The following is a 20051-nucleotide window of genomic DNA, read 5'->3' on the forward strand; positions in this document are numbered from 1 at the left end:
TGAGGCCAGGTTTGGAGTACTGTCCTCAGTTCTGGTCTCCAAATTATAGAAAGGATATAGATAAGGTGGAGAGGGTGCCGAGAAGGTTTACAAGGATGTTGCCTGGCTTACAGCATCTGGATTACAGGGAGAGATTAAGGAGACTAGGACTTTATTCATTGGAATGTAGACGACTCAGAGGGGACTTGATAGAGGTATTTAAAATTATGAAAGGAATAAATAGACTAGACATAAATAGACATTCCCCTGAGGGCAGGGGAGGTTGGAACAAGAGGGCATGAGTTAAGGGTAAGGGGGCAAAACTTTAGGAGAAATATTAAAGGATGCTTTTTCACTGAGTGAGTGGAATGGAATGATCTTCCAATAGAGATAGTTGCAGCAGGGTCCTTTCTGTCATTTAAGAGAAGGTTGGATGTGTAGATGGATATAAGGTGGAGAATGGGAGGAGGGATCTAGCAAAGTTGTTCAAGTTAATCGGCGCAGACTCAAAAGGCTGATATGGCCTGTTTCCGCGCCATAAATGGTTATATGGAAATCTTCACTATTTGAAGTGGCTTTCACGTCTCCCCTTCATCCCCTCCCCACCATGCTCAATGGTAGTCAAGCTTCCCTTGAGATCCCAGCTCTGGTTCCATTCCAATAAATCCCGCTCGCCTCTCACTCTTTCAATCACAAGAAGGATCTGACCACTTCCTTCAAGTTCAAGTTTATTATCAGCTGACTGTACATAAGCAGAGAATTGTTGCAAGTTAAGAGGCTCTTCCGGCCCACAAGCCCAATTACTCCAAATTGAGTTACAACCCCAGTATGCTTTTGAAAGGTGGAAGGAATCTGGAGCACTCAGAGGAGACCTAATTTACTAAAATATGGTGTTCTGGAAAGAGAGAGAGAGACACACAGGGAGAATGTGCAAACTCCTTGCCGACAGAGCCAGATTCGAACCCTGGTCATTGGCGCTGCAATAGCGTTGCACCAACCGCTACACTAACCAGAACACGTACAACCAGATGAAACAATGGTACACACGCATCAAGTGTGAAGCCCAGAGAGAAAAATACTAACTTCGCTCCAAATTTTAAAGAAATACAAGGAGTTGGTTCTTAAAAATATGAAATTAATTTAAAAATTGTGAAGGAGACAAGTAAATAGAAGAGTTCTGCCTTCAGGGAATATTAATGTTAAGTTCTGTGTGGGTGGGTTTTAAATCCTTGACCCGCAATATCTTTGCCAAATAGCATCTATCAAGATTTTCCCATAGATGGAAACAACAGTGGGAAATATTGCAGATCACCCATGGTAAAAGTTTTGCCAAGTTTGCTGGTACCATCTCACTACAGATCAAAATCCCCAAGTGTCTTAACAAGAGTCAAGCTGGCTGTAAAGTATCTCAGAGCAAAATGTATGGCTGAGATCCTTGTAAACAGCTGCCATTAGCTCAAAGGAGTCTATGAATCAATGGCTGCAAGTTTATTTTCTTAGCTAAATTGTAATTTGGCTCTTGAGCATCAGCTGTAACTTGGATTAATGGGGCAGTGATCTTTCAGTGTCAAAAAGCCAAGGGTACAAGTCCAGCTCCAGATATTTGAGTGTGCTCTCCAACCCTATTACTCTTGTAGGAGCAGAACAATGTGGCACTGTCTTTCTGTAACACTGGTTTCTCTGGAAGATATAATGCAGATTCCCAGGTGCTATTTCACGTTTGATACCGTGGGCAATATTTATCTCCTAAGAGTTGCCAGAGCAGATGATATGGCTGTCCATGTTTATAGGGGTTTGGCGCGCACATATTGATTCTCAATACAAGAATGGCAGCAGTTCAAAAAGTACTCTGGGATGTTCTGAACGGACATACGGAAATCAGTGTTTCTGTTTGTTCAATTGGCAAAAATAATGCAGCTGCCGGGAATCAAAATAGAATAGTGGAAAGAAACAGCAATTCAGGAAGCATCTGTGGAGGAAAAAGTGGTAATGTTTCACTTTGATGCATTTCAAACAGCTTTCTGTTTTCATCTATCCTTTTCATTTTTAGTTTTTTCGTTCATTTCTCTTTAAATCGTTCCCTCAGGTTTTCTCTCTTTTGTTTTCTTCTTTTTTATGTATTCTTCTTATTTTGCACTTTGTCCTATCTTTATTCTTCTCTCTCTCTCTTTCCCCTCTCCCTTCTTTCTCTCTCTTTCCCCTCTATCTCCCTCTCTTCTCTCTTTCTTTCTCTACCTCCCCCACCTCTCTCCCCCTCTCTCTCTCTCTCACACACACACACACACATTCTCTCTCTCTCTCTCTCTCTCTCTCTCTCTCTCTCTCTCTCTTTCCAGAACACCATATTTTAGTAAATTAGGAAGACAAGCTTGAAAGCTGAGTTGAAGGGTTCATGACAGTTGTGGAACAATTATTATGGCAGCATTATGTTAGGTCCCAGGAATAGGACATCCCATGGAGATCAATTGGCTTGCAAAGGGCCAGAAGTCAAAATTAACAAGCTTTAATCGCTATAAACTTACAGCCATACCTTACATGTTGTTGGTCCTATTCCAAGGCAATACTGAGGGAGGGGATTGGGAATCCTGGAGAGGGATGAGTTACAATAATGGACACAGACCAACCAGTACAGTGTTCCACCATATTCACTATTTCTTTTGAAACAAAGTCTATTTACAGGTTCAGCCAGTCCAGTGATTTTGTCCGTCAAACTGACCATTACTTTGCCAGCTGTGGTGATGCTGTAGGTTACTGGGTAGGTGCTGATGGGCTGCGACTCAGATGGCTGAGCAGAATCAGTTGAAGCTGGTTGGGATTGGGGCGGTGGAACTGGTGCCGATGGTGGGGTTGGATCCTCGACTGTGTCCCTGCTAGTCACTGGTAAGGGAAGGGGTGCTAGTCGATCGACTGTAGTCGGTTCAGTGAGTGCCTCATTTGCGGGGGCCCCTGCATAAGCCAGGTCCCGGACTGAGACAGTGTCTCTCAGCCCATCCTGCTACTGCACTAAGCATACTGGGGTTTTGCATGGAGGGGGCGGGAGGGGGGATTGGATCTTCTCGACTAGGGCGTCTGCTGTGTGGGTTCTGGTGAATCTCCAGAGTAGCACAGTCCTGGGGTCATCAGCCAGACAGGTATTGTTGTCCCGACGCTGATCTCCTGGGGAAGGAGAATAATTTTTCATGCACGTTGCATTTGTCGCTATACAGAGGAGTGACTTGATGGCGTGGAGCACGCCGGTAGGACCTCTTGGTACTGGGAGATAGGCAGCCCTTTTGAATTTAGGGCCAGGAGGACTGCCCTCCAAATGGTGCCCTCCCTTTCCACCTTGCCATTCCTTTGGGGGTTATAGCTGGTGGTCCTACTTGTGGCTATGCCTTTAGCTACCAGGTATTGGCATAACTTCTCACTCATAAATGAGGACCCCGGTCACTGTAAATGTAACTCGGTATCGAAAGAGCATGAAGAGGTTACATATGGACAATGAGAGTGGACGTAGTCATATCTGAGCAGGGGATGGCGAATGGGAATTGTGAATATTCATCAACAATATTGAGAAAATACATGTTCCAGTTCATGGAGAAGAGGGGGCCCTTGAAATCCATACTTAGGCGTTCGAAAGGGTCGATGGTCTTGCACTCCACACAGACTGGGCAGCTGTGGGTCAGATCCCTGATGTCCTCAACTGAGCACGTGAGGTTGTGGGCTCTCACAAAATGATAGAGCCTGGTGACTCCAGGATGGCAGAGGCTGTTGTGTAGGGCTTGGAGGTGGTCTGCTTGCACCTTGGTGCAGGTACCCCAGGACAGGGCATTGGGAGGCTCATAGAGCTTTCTGGGCTGGTACAAGATCTAGTAGTTGTAGGTGGACAGTTCAATTCTCCACCTCAGGATTTTGTTGTTCTTAATTTTTCCTCGCTGTTTGCTGTTAAACATAAATGCGACTGCACATTAATCACTCAGCAGGGTGAATGGTTTGCCGGCTAGGTAATGCCTCCAGTGGCATACAGCTTCCACTATGGCCTGGGCCTCTTTTTCAATGGCTGACTGCTGGAGTTCAGAGCCCTGGAGGGTACATGAGAAAAATGCCCCTGGTCTTCCCGCCTGGTTTAGCATGGCACCCAGGGCGAAGTTGGACGCATCGCTTTCCACTTTGAATGGGATGGATTTGTCTACGGCGTGCATCACCACCTTGGCAATGTCACCTTTGATGTGAGTGAAGCCCGCTTGGGCTTCTGCCGATGGGGGAAAGGTAATAGTTTTTTACCAGGGGCTGGGCGTTGTCTGCATAATTTTGGACCCATCATGCATAGTATGAGAAGAACCTCAGGCACCTCGATGTTAAGGGGGAATGGGAGGTCCAGCAGGGGCTGCATACCCGCAGAGTTGGGTCCAATGACTCCATTCTCTTCCATGCACTCTAGTATAGCCAGACGTGAAGTGCGGAACATGCATTTCTTCTGGTTATACTTGAGATTTAGAGCTTTTGCTGTCCGGAGGAATTTTTGCAGTTAGCGTCGTGGTCCTGCAGGTCATGGCCACAGATAGTCACATTGTCTAGGTAGGGGTACATGGTTTAAGTAGGTGGTTGTCCACCATTCGGTCCCTCTCCCTCTGGAAGACTGAAACTCTATTCATGACTCCAGAGGGAACACTGAGGAAATGGTAGAGGCAGCCATCCGCCTTGAACGCCTTGTATGGGCTGTCCTCTGGGCGGATCAGGAGCTGGTGATAAGTCGACTTAAGGTCAATGGTGGAGAAGACCCTGTACTGGGCAATCTCATTCACCATGTTGGCTATGCGGGGGAGGAAGTAGGCGTCCAAGAGGGTAAACTGGTTGATTGTCTGGCTGTAGTCTATAACCATCCTGTGCTTCTCTCTGCTCTTAACCACCACTACATGTGCTCTCTAAGGGCTGGTGCTGGGTTCTGTGATGCTCGCTGCCAGGAGTCGCTTAACTTCAGCCTTGATATAGTTCTGTCCCCCGGGACTGTTTCACCTGCTCTTCGTTGCCACTGGCTTACAGTCAAGAGTGAGGTTTTTGAACAGGGGGAGTGGTGGGACCTGGAGGGTGGACAGAACACCATGGGTGGTGTTCGGGTTGTTGATCGGCTGTGTTCTGGGAGATGAGTAGGTGTTTTAGCAGTTGGCTATTACGGACAGTGATGTGGGTGGGGGAGGGTTGGAGCCGCAATATTCAATCACTTTTATGTTGGCACTGGAAGTCAAGCCCCAGTATGAACAGTGCACAGAGTTGAGGCATAACAAGAAATTTAAAATTCTCATACTTGGTGCCACCCACGGTTAATGTTACTGTGCAACTCCCTCAGATTTCAGTCAAATGGGACTTGGAGCCCAACGAAAGAGCAGTGTTGTACAGTACCCGGTTATAAGAAGTTTTTGCTTCTTCCCGTGTTGAACAAACAGTTCGTAATGTCCATGGTGGACCTTGCTAATTGATGTGGGCTGCTCTGATCCAGAACAATGGATGCCCGCATGTCGGTGGCCTCTAAGATGTCTGACCTGAAGATGGCTGCCCCCATGGTTCACATGCAGAAGTGAAGGCAGAAGTGACCCCTGGCCGCTGTGCTGTTTTCCGTAACCGGAGGTGGGGCTTGGAAGTGATGGGGTCCATGATGGTGATGGACACACGGCACTGCAAGGGGAAGTTCTGGACCTACATACCCTTGCGTAGTGTCCTTTTCTTCCGCAGCTGGAACAGGTCGCAGTTCTGGCAGGGCAGTTCTTCCACGAGTGCTTTGTCTGGCCACAGTAACAGCACTTTGGGTGCTCAGTGATAGCAGCTGCTGTTTGGGACCCCACAGCCTAAGATGGTAGTGCCTGAACTCCCCATGTGGCGGCCGCACTGCCGGTGGAGTAAAACTCTGCATTCTGTTGGCCACCTCTAGTGCCTTGGCAAGATCGGCCACGTTCTGCAGGATCCCATTGCCCTTCTCCAGGAGTCTTTGTCTGATATCATCAGACCTGAAACCGGCCACACAGACATTCCTGATCAGTTCCTCCTGACGGCAGCAGTAATGTCGGTGCAGCCACAAGCTCTCCCAGCTCCCACAAGGCTCGAATGTATTAATCAATGGACTCACCAGGTGCTTGTCATCAGCTACCCTGGAGGTATCTTGCACAGATTAGGTCCTTCAAGGCCAGATACTGCTATTGCAGGAGCCCCATGGTGGCTGAGTAAGTCTCACAGTCTCTGATCATCTGGAAGGTGGAGTGGACAATCTGTGCCAACGATAGGTCTGTCAACCTCATAAAAGCATTCAGGCAGTGCAGCCACTGATCGAATTTTACAAAGGCCTCTAGATCTTTGGGGTCAGTGTCCAGCTTCTCTGCTCGTAGAGCCTTGTCCATGGCACGTAGGTGCAGTGATTGAATTGTCACGCTATCAATTAGACCCGACAGACCAGAAGTCGAGATTAATATGCTTTAATCCAATGGTTCTCAACCTCTTTCTTTCCACTCACATACCACTTTAAGTAATCTCTATACCATCGGTCCTCGGTGATGAGTTAGGGAAAGTTAAGAATCACTGCTCTAGACCCAATTGTTACTGAAACATTTTGCTTGAGAAAAATTGCCATTGGCCCGTCTCCTTTGGAGTTCTAAAACCGTGCACATAACGAGTCAATGAGGGACGATTAAAACAGTGGTTTTCAAACTTTTTCTTTCCACCCACATCCCACCTTAAGCAATCCCTTACTCATCACAGAGCAGCGATGGCAGAGGGATTACTGAAAGTGGGATGTGAGTGGAAAGAAAAAGGTTGAGAACCACTGCTTTAATCATTATAAACTTACAGTCGTATCTTACATGCCGTTGGCCCAATTCCTAAGGCAGTGCTGAGGGAGGGGATTGGGCAATACCACCTTTATTAGGAATCCTGGAAGGGGAGGAGTTACAGTATCATGCGCAGGCCAACAGTACAATAATTGTAATACAGTGTTTCACCACACAGGCAAGAACCAAGAAGCTGGAGGTGGTCCAGGATACAGCATCATTAAAGTAGAATAGGCTACTGATAAGGAATCATATCAGGAAAGGGAACCAGCTGGTTTACATCTCAGGTAGAGCCACAGCTCTGTAGGCAGGATTGGGTGGAACATATCCATATAACCATATAACCACTTACAGCACAGAACAGGCCAGTTCGGCCCTACTAGTCCATGCCGTAACAAATCCTAGTCCCACTGACCAGCACCCGGTCCATACCCCTCTAGTCCTCTCCTCTCCATGTAACCATCCAGTCTTTCCTTAAATGTAACCAATGATCCCACCTCGACCATGTCTGCTGGAAGCTCATTCCACATCCCCACCACCCTCTGCGTAAAGAAATTTCCCCTCGTGTTCCCTTTATAATTTTCCCCCTTCAATCTTAAACCATGCCCTCTAGTTTGAATCTCCCCCACTCTTAATTGAAAAAGCCTATCCACATTTACTCTGTCTGTCCCTTTTAAAATCTTAAACACCTCTATCAAGTCCCCCCTCAATCTTCTACGCTCCAGAGAAAAAAGCCCCAGTCTGCACAACCTTTCCCTGTAACTCAAACCTTGAAATCCTGTCAACATTCTCGTGAACCTTCTCTGCACTCTCTCTATTTTGTTTATATCTTTCCTATAATTTGGTGACCAAAACTGTACACAGTACTCCAAATTTGGCCTCACCAATGCCTTGTACAATTTCATCATAACCTCCCTACTCTTGAATTCAATACTCCGATTTATGAAGGCCAACATTCCAAATGCCTTCTTCACCACACCATCTACCTGAGTATCAGCCTTGAGGGTACTATTTACCACAACTCCTAAATCCCTTTGTTGCTCTGCACATCTCAATAGCCTACCATTTAATGCATATGACCTATTTAGAAACATAGAAACATAGAAGATAGGAGCAGGAGTAGGTCATTCGACCCTTCGAGCCTGCTCCGCCATTCAACGAGATCATGGCTGATCTTAAACTTCAGTACCCCGTCCCCGCCTTCTCTCCGTAACCTTTAATCCACTAGTCACTGGCCTCCAATTGGACAAACAATTTTCTACCACTACTCTCTGACACCTCCCATCCAACCATTGCTGAATACATTTCACTACCTCCTTATTTATACCTAATGCCTCCACCTTTTTTCCTAACCTCCTGTGGGGAACTTTGTCAAAAGCTTTACTAAAGTCTAAATAGACAACATCCACAGCTTTCCCTTCATCAACCTTTTTTGAAACCCCCTCGAAAAACTCAATCAGGTTTGTCAGGCATGATCTACCCCTGACAAAACCATGCTGATTACTCCCTGGCAATCCTGTACCTCCAAATATTTGTAAATACCATCCCTCAGAACACTTTCCATTAACTTGCCCACCACAGACGTCAGACTCACGGGCCTATAATTCCCAGGTTTACATTTAGACCCTTTCTTAAACAGCGGAACCACATGCGCCACCCTCCAATCCTTTGGCACTACCCCCGTGGCCAGTGACATCCTAAATATCTCTGTTAATGCCCCCACTATCTGTCCACTAGCCTCCCTGAGTGTCCTTGGGAATATTTTGTCCGGTCCTGGAGATTTATCCACCTTTATATTTTTCAATACAGCCATCACTACCTCCTCGGTTATCCTTATATGCTTTATGACCTCCCTACTATTTTTCTTTGACAGGGAGAGCAGCAGCGGCCCCGGCCCCGGTCCGGGCGAAGGGTAGACGGCGGCGGCCCCGATACGGGCAGGAGCAAGGGGGAGGCGGCGGCCCCAGTCCGGGCACAGGGAGAGCAGCGGCGGCCCCGGCCCCGGTCCGGGCGAAGGGTAGACGGCGGCGGCCCCGATACGGGCAGGAGCAAGGGGGAGGCGGCGGCCCCAGTCCGGGCACAGGGAGAGCAGCGGCGGCCCCGGCCCCGGTCCGGGCGAAGGGTAGACGGCGGCGGCCCCGATACGGGCAGGAGCAAGGGGGAAGCGGCGGCCCCGGCCTCGGTCGAGTGAGGCAGACGGAGGCCCCGGTCCGGACAGGGAGTGGGAGGCGGCGGCCCCAGTCCAGGCACAGGGAGAGCAGCAGCGGCCCCGGCCCCGGTCCGGGCGAAGGGTAGACGGCGGCGGCCCCGATACGGGCAGGAGCAAGGGGGAGGCGGCGGCCCCAGTCCGGGCACAGGGAGAGCAGCGGCGGCCCCGGCCCCGGTCCGGGCGAAGGGTAGACGGCGGCGGCCCCGATACGGGCAGGAGCAAGGGGGAGGCGGCGGCCCCGGCCTCGGTCGAGTGAGGCAGACGGAGGCCCCGGTCCGGACAGGGAGTGGGAGGCGGCGGCCCCAGTCCAGGCACAGGGAGAGCAGCAGCGGCCCCGGCCCCGGTCCGGGCGAAGGGTAGACGGCGGCGGCCCCGATACGGGCAGGAGCAAGGGGGAGACGGCGGCCCCGGCCTCGGTCGAGTGAGGCAGACGGAGGCCCCGGTCCGGGCAGTATGGACCGACCTAGGAGGGGAGGCAGGCCCCTCCAGCCCGGGTAAGAAACCTGCATAGGAGAAGGCCACTCCGATATAAAACCTACGACCCAAGGACCTCGCTGCCACGTCCCAGCTTGCTTGGCCACGGCACACGAACCATGGGTGTAAAGGGTGGGGCCAGTACTGCGCGCACTGCACTCCACCTAAAAGCTCCTTTGCGCAGGCCCGAGGACAGGTCCACGTCCTCCCCCTCAACGTCCTCCCCCTCCACGTCCTCCCCCTCCACGTCCTCCCCCTCCACGTCCTCCCCCTCCACGTCCTCCCCCTCAAAAGATGCTCACAAACTCATGCTAGCATGCTGGAACATCAGAACCATGCTAGATAAGACTGACAGCCATCGACCTGAACGTCGGTCTGCCCTCATTGCACATGAACTCCTCAGACTTGACATCGACATAGCCGCTCTCAGTGAAGTCCGCCTGGCAGATGTAGGCAGCTTCCAAGAACGCGGCGCGGGCTACACACTCTACTGGTCTGGCAAGCCTTCGGATGAACGACGCCTATCTGGTGTAGGCTTCATGGTCAAGAGCTTCATTGCCTCCAAACTCGAAAACCTTCCGACAGGCCTCTCGGACCGAATCATGTCCATGCGACTCCCCCTTCAAAACAAGCGTCACATCACCCTCATCAGTGTCTATGCTCCAACCCTCCAGGCGGAACCAGCAGAAAAGAACAAGTTCTACACCGACCTGCGCAACCTCATCCAACGTACCCCTACAGCCGACAAGGTTGTCATCCTGGGCGACTTCAACGCTCGTGTCGGCAAAGACTCAGAAACCTGGCCAGGAATCCTGGGCAAGCATGGCGTCGGCAAGTGCAACGACAATGGGCGCCTCCTGTTGGAGCTCTGCGCAGAACAGCGGCTTGTCATTACAAACACCCTTTTTCAGCAGAGGGACAGCCTTAAGACCACCTGGATGCATCCCCGATCCAAACACTGGCACCTCCTGGACTACATCCTGGTGCGAGAAAGTGACAAACGAGATGTGCTCCACACCAGGGTCATGCCTAGCGCGGAATGCCACACTGACCACCGGCTGGTTCGCTGCAAGCTCAACCTTCACTTCAAGCCAAAGCCCAGGAACAATAAAGCCCCCAGAAAGAGGTTCAATGTTGGAAAACTGCAGTCAGACGAAGCGAGAGGAAACTTCCAGGCAAACCTCAAAGCAAAGCTCGACGTTGCAACCCGCCTCACGGACCCGTCCCCTGAAACCCTCTGGGATCAGTTGAAGACTACCATACTGCAATCCACTGAAGAGGTACTGGGCTTCTCCTCCAGGAAAAACAAGGACTGGTTTGACGAAAACAGCCAGGAAATCCAGGAGCTGCTGGCAAAGAAGCGAGCTGCCCACCAGGCTCACCTTACAAAGCCGTCCTGTCCAGAGAAGAAACAAGCCTTCCGTCGCGCATGCAGCCATCTTCAGCGCAAACTCCGGGAGATCCAAAATGAGTGGTGGACTAGCTTCGCCAAGCGAACCCAGCTCAGCGCGGACATTGGCGACTTCAGGGGTTTCTACGAGGCTCTAAAGGCTGTGTACGGCCCCTCACCCCAAGTCCAAAGCCCGCTGCGCAGCTCAGACGGCAAAGTCCTCCTCAGCGACAAGATCTCCATCCTCAACCGATGGTCAGAACACTTCCAATCTCTTTTCAGTACCAACCGCTCAGTCCAAGATTCCGCCCTGCTCCAGCTCCCTCAACAGCCCCTAAGGCTAGAGCTGGATGAGGTTCCCACCCTGGATGAGACATATAAGGCAATCGAACAACTGAAAAGTGGCAAAGCAGCAGGTATGGATGGAATCCCCCCAGAAGTCTGGAAGGCTGGCGGCAAAACTCTGCATGCCAAACTGCATGAGTTTTTCAAGCTTTGTTGGGACCAAGGTAAACTGCCTCAGGATCTTCGTGATGCCACCATCATCACCCTGTACAAAAACAAAGGCGAGAAATCAGACTGCTCAAACTACAGGGGAATCACGTTGCTCTCCATTGCAGGCAAAATCTTCGCTAGGATTCTACTAAATAGAATAATACCTAGTGTCGCTGAGAATATTCTCCCAGAATCACAGTGCGGCTTTCGCGCTAACAGAGGAACCACTGACATGGTCTTTGCCCTCAGACAGCTCCAAGAAAAGTGCAGAGAACAAAACAAAGGACTCTACATCACCTTTGTTGACCTCACCAAAGCCTTCGACACCGTGAGCAGGAAAGGGCTTTGGCAAATACTAGAGCGCATCGGATGTCCCCCAAAGTTCCTCAACATGATTATCCAACTGCACGAAAACCAACAAGGTCGGGTCAGATACAGCAATGAGCTCTCTGAACCCTTCTCCATTAACAATGGCGTGAAGCAAGGCTGTGTTCTCGCACCAACCCTCTTTTCAATCTTCTTCAGCATGATGCTGAACCAAGCCATGAAAGACCCCAACAATGAAGACGCTGTTTACATCCGGTACCGCACGGATGGCAGTCTCTTCAATCTGAGGCGCCTGCAAGCTCACACCAAGACACAAGAGAAACTTGTCCGTGAACTACTCTTTGCAGATGATGCCGCTTTAGTTGCCCATTCAGAGCCAGCTCTTCAGCGCTTGACGTCCTGCTTTGCGGAAACTGCCAAAATGTTTGGCCTGGAAGTCAGCCTGAAGAAAACTGAGGTCCTCCATCAGCCAGCTCCCCACCATGACTACCAGCCCCCCCACATCTCCATCGGGCACACAAAACTCAAAACGGTCAACCAGTTTACCTATCTCGGCTGCACCATTTCATCAGATGCAAGGATCGACAATGAGATAGACAACAGACTCGCCAAGGCAAATAGCGCCTTTGGAAGACTACACAAAAGAGTCTGGAAAAACAACCAACTGAAAAACCTCACAAAGATAAGCGTATACAGAGCCGTTGTCATACCCACACTCCTGTTCGGCTCCGAATCATGGGTCCTCTACCGGCACCACCTACGGCTCCTAGAACGCTTCCACCAGCGTTGTCTCCGCTCCATCCTCAACATCCATTGGAGCGCTCACACCCCTAACGTCGAGGTACTCGAGATGGCAGAGGTCGACAGCATCGAGTCCACGCTGCTGAAGATCCAGCTGCGCTGGATGGGTCACGTCTCCAGAATGGAGGACCATCGCCTTCCCAAGATCGTATTATATGGTGAGCTCTCCACTGGCCACCGTGACAGAGGTGCACCAAAGAAAAGGTACAAGGACTGCCTAAAGAAATCTCTTGGTGCCTGCCACATTGACCACCGCCAGTGGGCTGATAACGCCTCAAACCGTGCATCTTGGCGCCTCACAGTTTGGCGGGCAGCAGCCTCCTTTGAAGAAGACCGCAGAGCCCACCTCACTGACAAAAGGCAAAGGAGGAAAAACCCAACACCCAACCCCAACCAACCAATTTTCCCTTGCAACCGCTGCAATCGTGTCTGCCTGTCCCGCATCGGACTGGTCAGCCACAAACGAGCCTGCAGCTGACGTGGACTTTTTACCCCCTCCATAAATCTTCGTCCGCGAAGCCAAGCCAAAGTGACTATTTTTCTTTACCTCAACTGGTTCAATATTTTTTTTTCCCTAGTGAATGCCGAGGCAAAGAAATAATTCAAAATTTCCCCCATTTCTTCTGACCTCACTCAACCTACCCTCGCTATCTACAAGGGGTCCAATTTTATCCCTCACTAATCTTTTACTTTTAATGTACCTATAGAAACCCTTTGGATTTATTTTTAGTCTGTCTGCCAAAGCCTCTTTGTGCCTTTTTTTGGCCTTTCTAATTTCTTTCTTAAGATTCCTTCTACACTCCTTGTAGTCCTCCTTCAAATTGTCAGCTCCCTGCTCTTTATACCTCTTGAACACCTCCCTTTTTCTCCTAACCAAATGTCCAATATTCTTCGAAAACCAAGCCTCCCTATGACTTCCAGCCTTTCCTTTGATCCTCACTGGGACATAATTACTCTTGGAGCAGAAGAGGTTAAGGGGGACCATAAAAAGATTTATCAAATCAAGACAGGCAGAGGATATTAAATGTAGAAGTAGAATTACACCATTCAGCCCATTGAGTTTCTAGAATTTGATATTTTGGCTGGTATTTTTCCTTTCAACCCTATTCTCCTGCTTTTTACCCCCACAACCTTGACACCCTTACTTTAGCAAGAACCTGTCAAGCTCTACTTCAAATATACCCAATTACTTGGCCTCTACAGCCGTCTGTGACTCTACAGATTCACCATCCTCTGGCCAAAGATAAGGTAATAAAAAAAGTTATTGATTGCTGACTTCAGGAAGGGAAAACCAGAGGTGTACTATCCAGTGATCATTGGGGTTGCAGAGGTGGAGAGGATGAGCAAATTTAAATTCCTGGGGGGGTGGTGTGGGGTTGGGGGTCACGATCTTGGAAAACCTTTCCTACACCATATTAATGCCTTTGTGAAGGAAGTATATCAGAGTGTCTACTTCCTCGAGAATTACCAGAGGTATGTCATCAGAAACTTTGACAAACTTCTACAGATCCGTACAGAGTGCTGACTGGTTGCAATCCATCCTGGTATGGAGGCACCAATACCTCTGGGTGAAAAGCCCTGCAGAAGCTAGTGGGCGCAGTGTTCTCTCCACGTGATCACCTCCACCAACCATCCATGTGGCATTCAACCATCAGTGACTGGAGGAAGTTATTACGGCTCTGATTCCCTTGTCTGTGATTTTTCTGTTTCCGTCCAGGTCTGCCATGTGGGAAGAGACACTTGAGCAGTGGTTTTCAACCTTTTTCTTTCCACTCACAGACCTTCCATTCATGTGGAGCTCCAGAGTCCAGGTTCAGACACTGCTTCACTCACGAAGTTCAGGGATCAGGTCTTCTGAGGAAACCAGCAGAGCCTCAACCTCTGTGTGGTGGATCTCTCAGGCATGGGAAGGGAGTGACAATCACACAGCCTTACTGAAGGCTTCTACATGGCAGTGAGACAGGGGTTGGCTGAGGGGATTCCAGAGGGAGAGAGAGGAGGAAATGGAACAATTGAGATATTTTTTTAAGATAATATTTATGTTAAAGAACCCTTAAAATTACAGATGGGCTAAAGGCCAGGAGTGTGGGGATCTCAGAGAGTAACAGGGCTATGCAAGTTTAGAAAGATGGGAGGAGCAACACAGTGGGAAGTGAAATGTCTTCCAGTGGTTTTCCTGCAAGGCACCACATTTAAATTATTGACATGGGTGGTTGTGGCTAGAACAGCGTTATTACGGCACTAGTGGTTCAAATCCGCCACTGTCTAAAATGAGTCCGTACATTCTCCCCGTGTCCTGCGTGGGTTTTCTCTGGGTACTCTGATATCTTCCCACCCTCCGCAATGTACGGGTGGTTAATTGGGTGGCACTGGTGTCATGGACCAGAAGGGCCTTCTAATGTGCTGCTTGGTTTTAATTAGAAATATGTGGAGACTTTAAGCAGTTAATGCAGATTGTTAAAATGCGGAGAAGGAATATATGACTCTCCTGTCTCAAAGAATCAAAATAGGAGCACGTATGAATACACAAGTGTATCCATGCTAAAGGTTCAATGTAACTTAACATTTTTCAAGTGGAGGAGAAAGGCATTTTGAACACAATAGCTGTTGCACTGGAGTAAACATGGCCACTGATTTGTGTGTAGCAAAATCTTCCAATAACAGTGCGATAATGATTTTACTGCCTGCTTTTCAGCGACTTTGTCTGAGGCACAAAATCGCTTGGTCACGGGGAGAGTCCCTTGTTATTCATCAAAATCTCTCCCTAGCGACCATCTGGGAGAGAGGAGGCAGTGCCTCGGATTACCCTTGTGATTGCGAAACAGGAGGCAGCTCCTTGCCTCTGACTGGAGGCCTCTCCTCGCCTCCGACTGGAGGCCTCTCCTTGCCTCTGACTGGAGGTACCTCCTCACCTCCGACTGGAGGCCTCTCCTTGCCGCTGACTGGAGGCCTCTCCTTGCCTCTGACTGGAGGCACCTCTTCAGCACTGCACTGGGGATTCTGGCTGCGAGATTCAAGATTCCTTTATTGTCATGTAATAGTACAGAACATGTGATATTACACAAAATCGGCTTCTGCCTGCTGCAAGGCAGACAAAGAGTCACCTTTAATATCACCCAGCTCCCCTTACAGTAAGAGAGGAAAGAAGCAAAAGGAAGTCCCTTCAGAGACGTTGAGTGTGCGTAGATTCACCTCCAGCTGCACAGGCTCTTGTTCGATCCATCGGCCACCCTGAGCTCCAGATCTAAACCTCCAGCACAATCAGGAAGCCTTCAGCGCCCAAGGCCCATCGGGAGCCCTTCTTGAATCCCAGTCCCGATACCTTGTTTCCATGAGCCAGGCCCCTGACTGCAAGTCACTTGTAGGCCATGCCAGTTCTTCAGCTGTGGCGCTCCTCGCTGATCCACTGCCGTGGCCACTTTCTGACACACAGCAAATAACTTGAGAGGCTGAGACTGAGTCACTGATCTACAGGCTTTTATTCACAATGGACGATGATCTCATCCTGTGCCATGACCTGGGCTTTCTGGAGAGGGGTCAGAGGCTTTATACAAGGTCAAAAGAGGGAGGGGCCACAGGTGGAGTCACAGGATGGGGCAGAGCCAGGTAATCAGGAATACAGCAGTTCACCACATCTTCCTTGTAGGGTCATCTCATCTGCTTCTCCTTCTCAATGGAAGGGCAGGGGAAATGGGATTGTTCTCATTATTTCTGGTGCCACTCTCCAGTTCACTGCTCCACCAGAGTTTGGAGCCCGTCGTCGTCGTCGCTGCCAAGCTCAGATACTGCCATCTTTGGCACAGTCCCCACGGTGGCAGGATTTTACTTAAAAACACCATCGACCCCTTCAAGAGGCCACTAAAAGCGCTGTGTCTCTGCTCACCTCACTTCCACATCTGCACCATTGGCAGTGCTGCCATTACACCTGCTCCGGCAGGGCTACTATATGTCTTATGGCATTCAAAGTCTCCCAATTGGATCTTGCATCCACAGCCTTGTAACTCGAATCACAGTTGCCTTGAGAGAGTGGGTCTTGGTGTGAAAGAGACACGGGAGTTTCCGTCGGGAAAGAGCCAGAGCTACCAGTCTGAGAAACAGCTTCTTCCCACGGGCAGTGAGGCTGTGGAACGACTGAAGGAAGAACTGCTCATACAAACTCTCCGTGACTCTACCATTTATTCAACAATAATATTAATTCATTTTAATTTTTGTACATATGTACTGTGTATTGTTTGCCTGCATGTCCGCCATGTCTGTTTGTGTGTTTGCAGTGTGTTGCACTGAGGACCAGTGAAATGATAAATGAACTACAGTCAAAAGATAAATGAACTTGAACTTGATTGAACTATTTTGTACTCCATCGCCATATATTTGCCCAATCTTCTGATCATTCCAAGATTTCTTTACCATCATGTAATAGTACAGAATGCGATATTACACAAAATTGTAGCCTCTTGGAATCTTCATCACAGCTCACACTGCCATCTTGCAGTTGTTAATTGGGAGAGGAAGGGGATGGTTGCAAAGTGAGAGGCTTTGCATGTTCCTGTTGGGTTGAAAGGCAAGGATGGGAAGTTTATCAAACCCTGGTTGATGAGAGATATTGAGGCTCTGGAGATTTAGGCAGCCCAGAATCCCTCAGTGAAAATAAGAGTGGGAGGGTGGTGGGTGTATGGAACGGGCTGCCGGAGGAGGTACCTGAGGCAGTTCCTATTGCAATGTTTAAGAAAAAAATTTGGATGGATGCATGGTTAGGATGGGTTTGGAGGGATACAGGCCAAATGCAGGTAGGTGGATCATTTGGAGTATTGTGAGCAAGTTGGGCTGAAGGGCCTTTTTCCATGCTGTTTGACTCTCATAAGAGGTTCAGGGGTTTGATAAAGAGAGGAATCAGAAGGGGAAAAAAGGACATGAGATAGATCTGGCAGGTAGGGGAAAGGAAATTCCCAAGAGATTCCATGGGTAAATTAAGAGGAAGGGGATGGTGGTGGTGATCATTGGAAATCGAAGTTTACAACAGGATTGAGATCAGTTTAGATAGGTGTGGAGCCACAGAAGATGGGTAAGGCTTCCAATGAATATTTCCCATCAGTCATTAATGTGGAGAGGATAATGGAAGCCAAGACACTGAAGACAACAAGCTGCGATGTCCTGAACCATGTATGAAATACCAGAGAGGAGGTGTTGGCCGCCTTGAAGCACTTGAAGGTGGCCTTCAAGCCATGTGGAAAGCTAGGGGAGAAATTACTCAGGGTCAAGCTGTGATGTTTACATCTCCTTTGACCATGGGTGATGTGCTAAAAGGCTGGAGGATGGCCAACGATGCACCACAGTTTAAAAAGTACAGCAAGGACAAAGCAGGGAACTACAGGCCTGTGAGCTAAACAACAGCAGTGAGAAAGTTGCCAGAGGGGATTCTCATGGACAACGTCTATCAGCATATGGACCCGCAGGGAATGACAAGAAGTAGTCAGCATGGCTTTGTGTGTGGGAAATCATGAATCACGAATCTGATTGAGATTTTTAAAATGGTGACCAAGAGAATAGATAAGGGCAGGGCAGTCACCTAAAGCTAAATAAGAAGGTCTGCAGATGCCGAGGTCGAGTGCACAAACGTGCTGGAGAAACTCAGTGCGCCACGCAGCATCCACAGGAAGCACACCTGATGAAGGGTTCAGGATCGAAACGTTGTTAACCTTTACATTACTTCCCATCAATGCTGTGTGACCTGTTGAGTTTCGTCTACTGTGGTAGCATATATGGATTTGAAGAGGTCTCACGTGGCAGGTTAGTCTGAAAGATTAGATCACATGGGATCCAAGGTGAGCAGATCAATTTGATTCAAAGCGGGCTCCATGAAGAAGGCTGAAGTGGGAGTGGAGGGATGATTCTCTGATTTGGAGGCACGTGGCCAGTGGTGTGACGCAGGGGTCAGCGCTGGGTCCAATGATATTAACAATGGATAGTTATAGAGTTTACACAATTATTAAATTTGCAGATGACACCAAAGTGAAGAATCATTATTGAAGTTTGCAGCAGGATCTTAGATCAGTTGGGAGGATGGGCCAAGGAGTGGAAAAGGCAAATTTGACAAGGGTGAAGTGCTGCACTTTGGGAAGTCAAATGAGGGACTTGCATAGCAATGCCCTGGGCAGGCCCTGGTGAGTGTTGTAGAACAGTCAGGCCAAAGTCTACAGGTGCATTGTTCCATGAAAGTGGTGACTCAGGTAGAGAGGGTGGTGAAGAAGGGTGAGATGTTGAATCCAGAAGTAGGATGATACAGCTGGCCAAGGTGTTGGTTGGATGACATTTAGAGTACAGTGTGCAGTTCTGGTCACGCAGTGAAAGAAGGAATATCACTGTTGGACAGTGTGCAGAGGAGATTCGTAGGAACGTTTAAAACATTTTTTTTCAAAGATACAGCACAATAAAGGGCCCTACCAGTCCATGAAACCTATGCTATCCAATTATACCCAATAAAACTACCAATCCTTGGACATTTTTGGAGGGTGGGAGTAAACCAGCCGACCTGAAGAAAACCCACTCAAGTTACAGGTAGAACATGGAAACTCCTCACAGATGGATTCGAACTTGGGTCACTGATACTGTAACAGTGTGGCACTAACCACTACACTAACTGTGCCAGGACTGGAGGGTATGAAGTACAGGGAGATGTTGCATAGGTTGGATCTTTATTCTCAGGAGCAAAGGAGGCTGAGAGGTGACTTTTCAGAGATTTATAAAATCATGAGGGGCATGGACGAAGTGAATGCTCACACTTTCTATCCCAAGGGCAGATGATTCTAGAACTGGAGGGCATAAGTTTCAGGTGAGAGGGGAGGGAGGTATGCGAGAGGCAACATTTTCACTTTGTGGTGCACTGTTAGCCAGAATCAGACACACACAAGGTAAAGACTGTACAACAGGCTAACTGCGCACCACAATTTAATCCACAAAGTCTTCCACAAAACCAGGCTGGCTGTAGCTGCAGTAACTCTGAGTGAGGCTTAGGGAGGCCAGCGCAGGCTTATATCCCGGAGGGTGATTGACACCCGACCGGGTAGGGGTTGATCCATTCAAGCTGACTGATTGACAGCCGGCCAGGTGTTGTCCTGTCCCCTTACACTCCTGCAGGTACAGAGGTTTCCCCCTGCAGTAGGCCAGTGGTGTACCACCACACACTCAGAGGGTGGTCTGTATCTGGAACGAGAAGAAGTGGCACAATTACAATGTCCAAAAGATGCTTGAACAGAGATGTGGGTAGGATGGGCTGAGCAGGATGTGGACCAAATGCAGGCAAACGAGAATAGCCCCAAATGCCAACTTGGTCGGCATGGGCAAGTGAAGCAAAAGAGCTTGTTCTGTTCTCCATGAGTCAATGGTTCTATGGTAACTTTGTTTACTATAATATTTTAGTCTACATTCATAAATTAGTAATTTGTCTCGGCAAAGACTTATTTTGTTTCCTACTTTGTCCACCAGCCTTATTTGTTGTATTATGTAACCACCTTTGTTGCATTTGTGGATTAGATCTGACTCCGGGCCTGTATATTTGCCTCTCTTTAACCAATCAAGGAACATT

At 49.0% G+C, this 20051-nt stretch overlaps 1 long non-coding RNA gene across 3 annotated transcripts in view; it reads right to left on the reverse strand.

The window, feature by feature from the left end:
- The window catches only part of LOC138737179 (uncharacterized), a 105094-nt gene that overhangs the window by 53843 nt on the left and 31200 nt on the right, over nt 1-20051 (reverse strand). For 2 of the 3 annotated variants that reach the window (XR_011340818.1, XR_011340820.1), the window contains one exon: nt 19383-19669. The exons of the other annotated variant lie outside the window; for it this stretch is intronic. This is a non-coding gene — a long non-coding RNA (uncharacterized lncRNA). Of the gene's footprint in view, nt 1-19382; nt 19670-20051 lie in introns of those variants that run through there. 3 annotated transcript variants of the gene reach the window in all.

Source organism: Narcine bancroftii, chromosome 6 (assembly GCF_036971445.1).
Source record: "Narcine bancroftii isolate sNarBan1 chromosome 6, sNarBan1.hap1, whole genome shotgun sequence".
In the NCBI taxonomy this organism is placed as follows: domain Eukaryota; kingdom Metazoa; phylum Chordata; class Chondrichthyes; order Torpediniformes; family Narcinidae; genus Narcine; species Narcine bancroftii.